Source organism: Bidens hawaiensis, unplaced genomic scaffold, assembly GCF_021521415.1.
Source record: "Bidens hawaiensis isolate Kalapana, Puna unplaced genomic scaffold, B.hawaiensis_p1.1 tig00000978_1, whole genome shotgun sequence".
Classification (NCBI taxonomy): Eukaryota; Viridiplantae; Streptophyta; class Magnoliopsida; order Asterales; family Asteraceae; genus Bidens; species Bidens hawaiensis.
In genome coordinates, this window is record NW_027491058.1 from 4,503,447 (window position 1) to 4,514,890 (window position 11,444).

Sequence of the window (11,444 nt, forward strand, 5' to 3'; positions counted from 1 at the left end):
ATCATATTTAGTTTCTTGGGTTTTTTTTATCAATGATTGCTTCAGGTTTTTTGGGGAACTTAAATTTGATTGTTACGTATTAAAAGTTTGTAAATAGATCGTTGGATAAAAATTAACTACATTTGGCTCAAATTTGTTACAGGTAAAAGGGGTACTTCGAATATTTTTTATTTTTGAGAATGCAAATAGATTTATCGTCAAATTTGTTACGGGTTCAAAGTTTTGACTTGAAAATGTAAAATAAATGAAATTTAGAATTTTAAGTGTTTCGAATTTATATTTAAGGACATTTTTACTCAAAAATTCGGGATTTTGCAAATTGAGTATTTTTTCCATGACTATTAAAAATTAAGAAAAATAACAAACACTTCTGATATGCCACATCCAGACCTATCAATGTTTCTAACTTTTATGAAATTAAAAACATTTGTGTCAACATGGACTTTTCCTTGAATAGTGATCAGAATGTTGCATGTGAAACATGTCAAACAAAATTATGCTCAAATGAAGCAAAACATTCACAAAATCGAACGGGTTAACTTGTTTTTTTTATTCAATTGGTAAAGTTGAGAAGCCCTCAAACTTATCAAAATCTTTTCATAGTGTGGCTCAATACTATTATTATATGATAAGTATGCTCCGAAATTGGTGCATAAACAAATTTCTTTCAATTATACATATATGATACTGAGAATAAATTTTCAATAGATGGAGTGTTCTTTGGTATGTTTTTGCACATGCATAATTTTTTTTATTAAGTTCATTTTTTTATGGAAAAAATCATTTTGCGATATAAATAAAATCAATTTATGTATAATGATACAAGCATAGATGTAATACATTTTTCTATATATATTATGCATTCTTAATTATTTAGATAATCCTGTGTGTTTCACGGGCTCTAAAGTTAGTATATATATATATATAATGGTTCAAATAAAAAACAATTGTTTTGTGAGAAGTGTGAGAATGGTTTAAAATAAAGTACACCACCTAAATAGGACATTATAACATGTAAATAGGAAACTATACAACTTTTGAAAACTACCAATCTCAACCACTAGATCCTAGATCCAAGGGTGTACATCTATTCTTATGCTTCTCACAAAACTATTGTTTTTTTACATTAACCTTACCATATATATATATATATATACATATAGGATCAGGATCATGTGAGAACTATTTTGAAATTGAGAACTTTGAGAATCATTATAGACCACAAAAAACATAAAAATTTAATAAAATCATAACACAAAAAAAAACGTGAAAATAAAAAAAGTAAAAAAACCAAACTTCTTATTTATCATCCCGGTTTCATAAAAAAAAAGTCTCAGTTTAGCTAAATTATACACATATGTATAATATGTACATACATGTTTTTTATACAAATATGTACAGTTTAAGGTAAATAATAATGTGTATATGTGTACACAGGGCCGGCTCCGAGAAAGCGAAAATATTTTTGGGCCAAAGGAGAAATTTTTTTAGGCCGTAAGTGAAAGAAACATTTTATTGGGTTTAAACAATTTAATTTTAAATGGGCTTACTTGGTTATATTTGAGTTGTGTAAAAAACTTTTGTATAAAAATAAACTTAAAAATGTCTCAAATAAGACTAGAACCCACAACCTCTTGGTTAGATGTCATACCTCTTTGCCACTAGACCAAGCTAGTGGTTATGTAATTGTGTTGAAACATTGATTATACATAACTTTTTTCATAAAAATATATATAATTTTAAAAACAAATTCAGGCCTCGCGGGGTGTAACATCCCAAAATTTCTAAAAATAACAATAAATATATTATTTACTTAGGGTGGGAAAATTTACTTGGATTAGTGGATAAATAATTAAATAGATATGGGTAATGGACTTGGATTAGAAAGGAAGAAAGATAGACCATGGGCTCAAGCACATGACCCACAGTATATAAACCATAATCACCCATTAATCCATTCATTTTCAAATATTCCTTACACCACACAAAACACACACTTAAGCTCTCCCCTTTAGTCTCTCTTTCTCTAGCCGAAACCAAGAAGAATAATCGATTCCCGACCCGAGGTAATGATAGTATGTTATTGTATGGATCCAAACCCGCAAAATCTAGTCGCGAAACAACGAGCCTACACCCTAAACCGTTAAAGTCACGAGATCTGAATGGAATCGGATATAAACCGATCAAAAGATGATCTTAGGGGTCACCCTAGCTCAGATCTGGATCGAACGGGGCGAAAAACGGTGAAAACAACAAAGATCTCGCTTTTTCGACGAGATCCCGGGTTCCGGCGATGACGGCGCCGGAAAAGGTGGGTACAAGGAAGGGAATGTCAGGGAATGTTTCTGACATTATCTGACCTAACCTTAATTCGTTAGCAGGGAAATGACGAACTAACAGTAGTCGTTAAAGGGGGGAAATGACGAACTAACAGTAATTCGTTAACAAATAATAACGAACTAGCCTCATTCGTTAAGCAATTCGTTATGTCAAATCATTAAGGAAAGAATGACGAACTAACCTCAATTCGTTAAGGCCATTCGTTAAGTAAGGGACGAATGAACCCCATTTCATATAGGGTTCATTCGTTAACCAGACCAAATGAAAGAGTCCAATTCGTTACGAAGAGCAGTTCGTTATAAGGGGGCCAATTCTTTATGGAGGCAGATTCGTTATAAAAGTCAGATCATTATAAAGTCAATTCGTTATTAACACCCATTCGTTAAGGACTGGTTAACGAACTAGGAGTTTGACATAAAGAAAGAAAGGTCCCTAGACTTGAGTAAAATAGTTTAATTACATGGAAGCCCTTGGACTTTGCTAATTAATGAAAGATACTCTTAAAGGTTAATGAATAACGATTAACTAACCGGTAAGGATCGATGAAGTAAAACCAGCTTACACGATTAAGACTAAATAACAAAACGGTTAACAATGGCTAGAGAGGTATTTAATATTGTGTTTATTAAACAGTCAGTCGCGCACAACTAAAGAAGGGATTAACCATTAACGGTGAACGTAACCGAGTTCAGGTGAGTTTCTAGCCCCACTTCCTTGTTATGTTTTCGGGGTTGTGTGCATACTCGATGTGAAGTGTGAATACACTTACCTTAAGTGGTAAGTGTATGCTATAATGTTTGATATGATATATATATGTAGATGTTATGAATGGAAGTATGTCGATGCGTGAACGATCTTCGGATATTGCACGTGTAGACAGGGAAAGTAATGTTTGTTGGTGCGTGAACGATCTTCGGATATTGCACGTATCGCCAAAGAGAATGATTGCCAGGTAATAAGCAGTGTGTATGAATGTTATGTTGTGACTTGTTTATGTAAGGCCCCATTACCGGTGCCCTACATTGGACGTTGGATTTACTCATCAACATAGTTCTAATCATCAGAGTTGATAAAAACATACGCGGGATATAAAAACATTCATAAAACATTTCATAGGAAACCATATTTCAACTTAAAACATCATCTTGTCTTTCAAAATAAACTAAACATCAAACATGAACATCTTGAGCTTTCCGATGCCAGTCTCTTATTCAATGCCACGCGTTCTCCTCAAGCGAGCTGCCTCATCCTACTCACTTGCGTGCATACTAAAAGTCAGCTACGCTGAGTAAGTTCTAGTTAATCATACATCATACAATACATACACTTACCTTCCATTATGCATCCGAAGATACATAATAATTACATTACTAATTTACTTCCAATACATAATTTCATACGTACTTTCATACTATATAATTACTGTCCATTCTATCTCAGATATTATTAGGGTATGATCCCTCTGTCATTGTCTATCTCAGATATTATTAGGGTCTGATCCCTTTCTTGTCTATCTCAGATATTATTAGGTTCTGATCCCTTTCTTGTCTATCTCAGATATTGTTAGGGTCTGATCCCTTATTTACTTCGCTATCTCAGATATTATCAGGGTCTGATCCCTTTCTTCTCTATCTCATATATTGTTAGGGTCTGATCCCTTATTTCTGCATCTTCGTGCATACTATCTTTACATACCTGTAACATACATATACCTTCTTTAATCATTTACACATACTCATATGTTGTACATATATCTACCATACGCATTCATTTTTCATACACATACCTCCCTTGTCAATACGTGCAATATTCGAAGATCGTTCACGTACCAACAAGCTTTCATTCACATACATAACATAATATCTATCACATAAATCATACATGGATACACTTACCATTTAAGGTAAGTGTATTAACTATCAGATCGAGTATGCACATAGCCCCGAAAACATAACAAGGAAGTGGGGCTAGAAACTCACCTGAATGCGGTTACGTTCCCCGTTAATGGTAATCCCTTTTTTTAGTTGTGCACGGCTAACGTATTAATTACTATCACTTTCCATAACGTATTTCTAGTTTAATCGTAACCCTCAACTAACGGGGGTCCGGGGGCAGCGCCCCTGGTAGCGGGGTTCTAGGGGTGGTAGCCCCTAGCGGGGTCCAAAGGGCAGAGCCCCTGGCTGGGGTTAAGCTGCCAGGTCAGCTTGGAAAAATCTATTTTTGTTAACTGTCTTAACATATTTTCCATTAGGATTTTAAATTATTATTTTATTCACCAACTCATTCGTTACAACAAATTAAGCCTGATTCGTGGTCTAGTACTGGATTGCTTTTACTTAGCGTATTTATGGCTTTAATTTATTTTAACTCTCCTGTATTTGCAAGCGGGCATAAATGTAAGCGAACTTAACCAATAGTGAACTTATACAGCAGCGAACTTAACCAGTAGCGAACTTATATAGCAACGAACTTAACCAGTAGCGAACTTATACAGCAAGCTTGCTGTAGCGAGCTGCTGCTTCCATGGTTCGTTTTATCAACCAAAACATGCGTTTCGCGACCCTAATTCGCTTATTATGGTTCGGCCTTAGTCCCAACCATTCCCTAGACCGATTGCGGCCCAAACTTGACCGTTTGTAACATAAAGCACGAACCTTTAAGGCTAAACGTTTAATACTAGATCTAGGGTTCATTTTAGACGAGCCGCACATGTTTGCAGGTCCATTAAGTTTGTTTTAGCATCAAGTTTACAACTTTACGTTTCATTTACACCCGATCTATTCCCGTTCTAAGTTTCAAGACTAAATGTTTATAAAAACGTAAACTTTAAGGTAAAAGACATACCTTTACGTGTTTTAAGGTTACGGTTTAGCTTGGTTATGAGCTTAGGTCTTGTATCTATCTTGTGTATTGAAGAATTTAACAAACATCACGTTCGTTTGGCTCAGATCCCACCTTTCTCTCTTGGTCGTATATATGATGATATGTGTGTGTTTTTGAATGTGAGTAGAGATTATGGAAGATGGAAATGAGAGTTAGGGTTTTAGGATGGTTTAAGGGGGTATTTATATCCCTTAAAGCCCATGGACCTAAGGCCCATTACCCTTTAACCCTCCATAATTAATCCAATTCCATGATCTTTTCTTTGTTAATACTAATTAATTATTTATGGCCAATAACTAAACGTGACTTTCTTTTATTAAATATGAAAATTTTAGGATGTTACAAGTCTTCCCTCCTTAAAGAGGTTAAGTCCCCGAAACCTAACTATTATATAAACAAATTCGGGTAAAACTTGCGCATCTCATCCTCAGCTTCCCAAGTAGCATCTGAGCCCTTACGATGCTTCCATATCACCTTCACCAAAGGTATAACCTTGTGCCGAAGTAGCTTCTCTTTGCGGTCAACTATCTCGATCGGTTGCTCGATGTAATTCAACTGTTCATCAACCTCAATTTCCATTAATGGCACATGAGACGTGTCATCCGCCAGACATTTCCTCGGATGAGAAACATGGAAGGTTGAATGAATTCCTTCTAACTCTCCAGTCTATAAGCCACTTCACCCACACGATCCATAATCCTAAATGGTCTAATGTACCTCCGACTCAACTTTCCCCTCTTCCTAAAACAAATAATTCATTTCCAAGGTGAGACCTTGAGCATCAAATTGTCACCAACGTTAAATTCAATCGGTCATCGCCGCTTATCAGCATACGACTTCTGTCTGTCTTGAGCAGCTTTCATTCTTGCCTTAATCTGATCAAAATTTGAAGAAGTTTCTTGCACAACTTCTAAACTTCCCATCTCCTTCTGGCCAATCTCTCTCCCAACACACCGGGGTTCTACATCGTCTACCATAAAGCATTTCAAACGGTGGCATACCAATACTTGAATGGTAATTGTTGTTATAGTAGAACTCTGCCAGATGTAGATGATCATCCCAACTTTCACCAATATCTAAAACACAAGCACGTAGCATATCGTCAAGGGTTTGGATCGTCCTTTCAGACTGTCCATCGATTTGAGGATGGTACGCAGTGCTGATGTTCAGTCTCGTTCCCGTAGCTTCATGGAACTTCTTTCAGAATCTCGAAGTAAACCGAGTATCTCTATCAGTCACGATCGATAACGGTACTCCATGCTTAGATACAACCTCTTTAATGAACAGGCTTGCTAACGTTTCTGACGAGATAGCCTCTCGTATAGGCAGAAAGTGAGCACTCTTAGTCAAACGGTCCACAATCACCCAGATGGTATCATGATGCTTAGCTGTACGAGGTAGCTTAGTTATGAAATCCATGGTGATGTGTTCCCATTTCCATTCAGGTATCTCCAACGGTTGCATCTTTCCATAAGGCTTCTGATGTTCGGCCTTGACTTGTAAACAAGTTAAGCACTTACTGACATAATCTACTACATCATTCTTCATACCCTGCCACCAATAGTCTCTCTTCAAGTCTTGGTACATCTTATTGGATCTTGGATGGATTGAATACCTTGACTTATGAGTTTCATCTAAGATTCGACCTCTAAGATTTCCATGGCGTGGAATCCACATACGGTCAAACCTCGTCTTATCACCATGCGTGTTTTCTATCAACTCGTCTTGCTAACCGAAAATCCTTTCTTTCTTTACTAGCCCTTCGTCTAACAGCACCTCTGACTGCACTTTGATGATTTCTTCAAAGAGACTTGAATTCATAATCAATGGGTATGACATAACTGTTGCAAGGACTTCCTCATTCTTACGGCTTAGCGCGTCGGCAACCACATTAGCCTTACCAGGATAGTACTTAATGTCACAGTCGACATCCTTTATCAATTCTAACCATCTTCTCTGCGTCATGTTCAGCTCTTCCTGCTCGAAGAAGTACTTTAAACTCTTATGATCGGTGTAAATGGTACACTTTGTACCATACAGATAATGTCTCCATATCTTGAGAGCATGCACTACTACTGCTAGCTCCAAATCATGTGTTGGATAAGTACTCTCATGGACTTTCAACTGTCTAAGATGTAGGGGCAGTAAAGAGGTTAGCGGTGAGGTGAGCAGGATAGATGAACGAATGTGTGTCTTCGGGCACGTATATAAATGCAAGTAGTGGTTGTATAGTAAGTTGCTTGATTAACTAGAACTCACTCATCTTAGCTAACTTTTAGTATGTACGCAGGTGATTAGACTAAAGAGCTAGCATGAGGATGACACATGGCAAGGATTGAACGGCTGGCATCTGAAGATGGAAGAAATGATGTTTTAAATATGATGTTTTATGTTATGGTTTTAAAGAAAAGATTAAATGTTTTGTAACGAATGATTGAAGTTAACGTTTCCGTGAAAGTTTTAATTAACTCTGATTTGTAGAACTGTGTTTATGAGTAAATCCGACATCAAAAGTAGGGCATCGGGAGCGGGGCCTTACACGGGGTGTCGGGCCTATGGCCGTCGACTACCCTATCACCCCTCATGACCGGCTCTGTGTGTACATTGCGTAACTAGAGATTAAATGAAATTATACACATTATATAATACGAAGTTTTTTTTATTTATGAAACCAGAATGGAATATAAGAATTTTGGTTTTTTACTTTATTTAATTTTTTGTTTTTTTTGTTTTATAATTTTTTAAAATATTTTTTTAGAAGTTTTTTTGTGGCTCAAAATGGTTCTCAAAGTTATATATATATATATGTGTGTGTGTGTGTGTGTGTGTGTGATTGGGATCGTGTGATTTGAAAATTGAGAACTTTGAGAACCATTTTAGACCACAAAAAACCCCTTAAAAATAAAAATTTATAAAGCCAAAAATAAAAAAAAACATAAAAATAAAAAAAGTAAAAAACCAAAATATTTATCTATTATCCCGGTTTCATAAAAAATCGGTTTAGCTAAATTATACATATATATATAATATTTATTTTTCAAATTTATACATTTATTTCTTTAACACATAGGTATAATTGGATAAATAATAATGTACATGTGTTTATATTATGCACCTAGAGATTAAATTATATGTTTTTTTTAAACCAGGATGATAGATAAACATTTTGATTTTTTTTACTTTTTCAAATTTTTCGTTATTTTTTTAATAATTTTTTAAATGAAGTGTTTAAGTGGTTCAAAATAGTTCTCAATTTCAAAAAGTTCTCTTAGGATGGAGTTATATATATATATATATCAAACCAACATTTTATCTTTTAACATCAAAACTAAAAGTGTTTACGTAAAAAAGTTAAGAAAGGAAACCTTAAGAAAACGAAATCTATTGATACTAACAAGGTGTTCAGGATTGCTTATTTAACCAACTTATAACTTATTAATTATTTGAAAAGTTAAAAGTTGTTTTAAATTGCTTATGTTGTGAGAGGTTAAATTAATAAGACACAATGTTGTGACTTATTAACTTTTTGAAAAAGTTATACATATATGATAGAAAGTACATATATGTATATGTATAATAATATTTAGATTCATACATGTTAAAACGACCTCATTTAAATATTTTACCACTCCAAGAATAACGCAAAGAAGGCGCGTGGTCCTTAGAGTAAAAAGAAAAATTCAAACCTCCGGTTAAAACTCAAAGATACCTTAGGACAATTCAAAGTTACATCAATTAAAGACCGGTAACTAGACTGAGTTTTGAAGATTTGGATGATTAGGTGGAATCTAGGTCACAAAAATTGTGATGGAAAACTCGCTAAAAAGAGTATAGTGAAAAGGCGGTTCACAATACTGTTGATGTTGGAGAACTCCTCAGTTTTAGGGTTACGGGTCATGAAGACAAACTTCATGCCCTTATTTAGGAGGAAGAAGAGATAATCAACTTAAAATGAATTTACTTTTCTATAGTATAAAGAGAGGAGGAGAAGTTCAAAAAACGAGGGTCGGTTTAGAATAAGTGAAAATGTGTGGGATCAATTATGTTAATTTTCTATTGTAATTTCATTTATTCCGTTTTTTCGTATTTTAATTTATCTTGTAAGATCATGCGTAGTCAAAACTAGGCACAACCAGGCATTTTGCGCCATGTGGCGCCTAGTAAGCTTTTGAGCATTTTACAAAAAGTGGGCGTAGTGAGAAAATGCCCCAAAACGCCTCTCTCCTTGTCACACCCCGACCAAAGGCGGCGGAACATGCCGGGGTGCAACGGATTGCTCAAGAACACAAGACACTATTAAAGTGATAATATTTAATCAACTCATTTAAATTCATAAAATCATAAAGAGTTACATAACTTGTTCATACAAAATACCGAATTCAAACATAGCAAATAATATATTGTTTGCTAATATCCTAATAGTCTTGATAACGTTATTCTTCACGTCCTCGAGTCAACCTAAAGTTAAACCTGTAACATTGCATAAACTAGAATTTATCAACACAAAGGTTGGTGAGCAATTTCATAGTTTTGAACAATAAGTATATAATAGGAAATCCGACAACTTGTATACAAAATAATAAATAATAGCAACAATTTAGATAATGAAATCATTAATAAGAATACATTAACGACACCTTTCTATAAGGGGATGCCAAATATACTCGGATTTATGAATCCACCAACCAAAAGCGGTAAACACATTAGCAATTAAGCATGTAAGCATATAACACCAAATCGAGCATTTATTTAAGTAAGGTATAAGATAAAGTTTGTGGTTTAAGACTCAAGTATAAAACATTTAATTTAAATAGGTATGCAATATCACCCCAAAAACGAAAGATGGAAACGGGGGATGAAAGTACTCACGTTCAAGTAATAAACTTGATTGGTAAAATGACGAGTAACCGGAAGGATGAGGTTTAACGAGCAAAGCCTAGATGAAAGGAAGTCTTGTATTGAAAGGTTGTCTAGGAAATCTTTAATTAAAATAAATGATAAGAAATGCAAACAATTTAAAGTTTAAGGTTTAAAATGTAAATATTTAGGAAATTATAATAATAGTCCTTTGAAAATATAATTTTACTCGAAACTGGGTTAAAGTATCTAGCCCTTAATTTTACTCAACCTATGTTAAGTAATAAGGTGGGTAAAAATGCAAGAATGCAAGCCCCTTGTAATGTAGATACTAAAACAGGTCTTAACGAGTGTTCGGGTTGTTGGTTCGGGTCTTGGTACTTGCCAAACTCAAAGTCAACTTTCAAAATAATAAATGGTATGAGATAACTCAATAAAATCTAAGAAGACTTAACCAAGTATGTAGTTCTATTGTTTTAGAACTAACAATGTCCGTTAAGCGAGTGTTCGGTTTTGTCGGTCCAATCTTTGTTATAAGATCAAGTTGGATTCAACATTCCAAGTACTTTGAGAAAATAATTAAAATCAGTTTATAAATGATTTTTTAAAGAAATATACAAGTCTTGATAGCTAGAAACACACTTGTGTGTTTTAAGCGAGTGAACTCGGTTTTGTTCGGTTTCCAACTCGGAATAAGATCAAGAATGGCTACCACATGCCCAAACATCAAAGGACTTGTATAATAATTTATAAATGATGATACTTAAGTTTTACATTAAAAAAGTCAACAACAAAGTCTTTTAAACGAAAGTTCGGTTTTCGGTTCAGATCTTGTTTCGGGTCAAGACCGAGGTTAGATTCTACAAACCCTTAACCATGGAACTCATAAAATGATTTTAGAAACTTAAATATAACATAAAGCATGTTTATGCAATTATTTAACAAAATTAGTAAACAAAGTTCGGTTTACGGTTTGGAGCTATTTATGGTTAAACCGAGGCTAGTCTCTACAAACCCATAACCATAGAACTCAACAAATATGAAATACAAACTAAAATGGGTAGAAGTTAAGCATGGTTAGTAAGCATGAACAAGTTATATAATTATATATATATATATCAATGACCACATGAGTCCTCCATGAAGCCTTGCCTTACGAGGCCCGACACTCTACCGACTGAGACCGGAGAAGTGACCACCAAAGGTAACAAGGATGTATATTATATATATATATATATATATGTTGTATAATAAGCTTCAAGTATTAATAAGACTTAACAAGTTAATTAAAATGAAAGAACATTGTTAGTTTGACTTTGGAAAGTCAAACTGCCAAGAATTCATGAAGAACAACCTTAAGATCT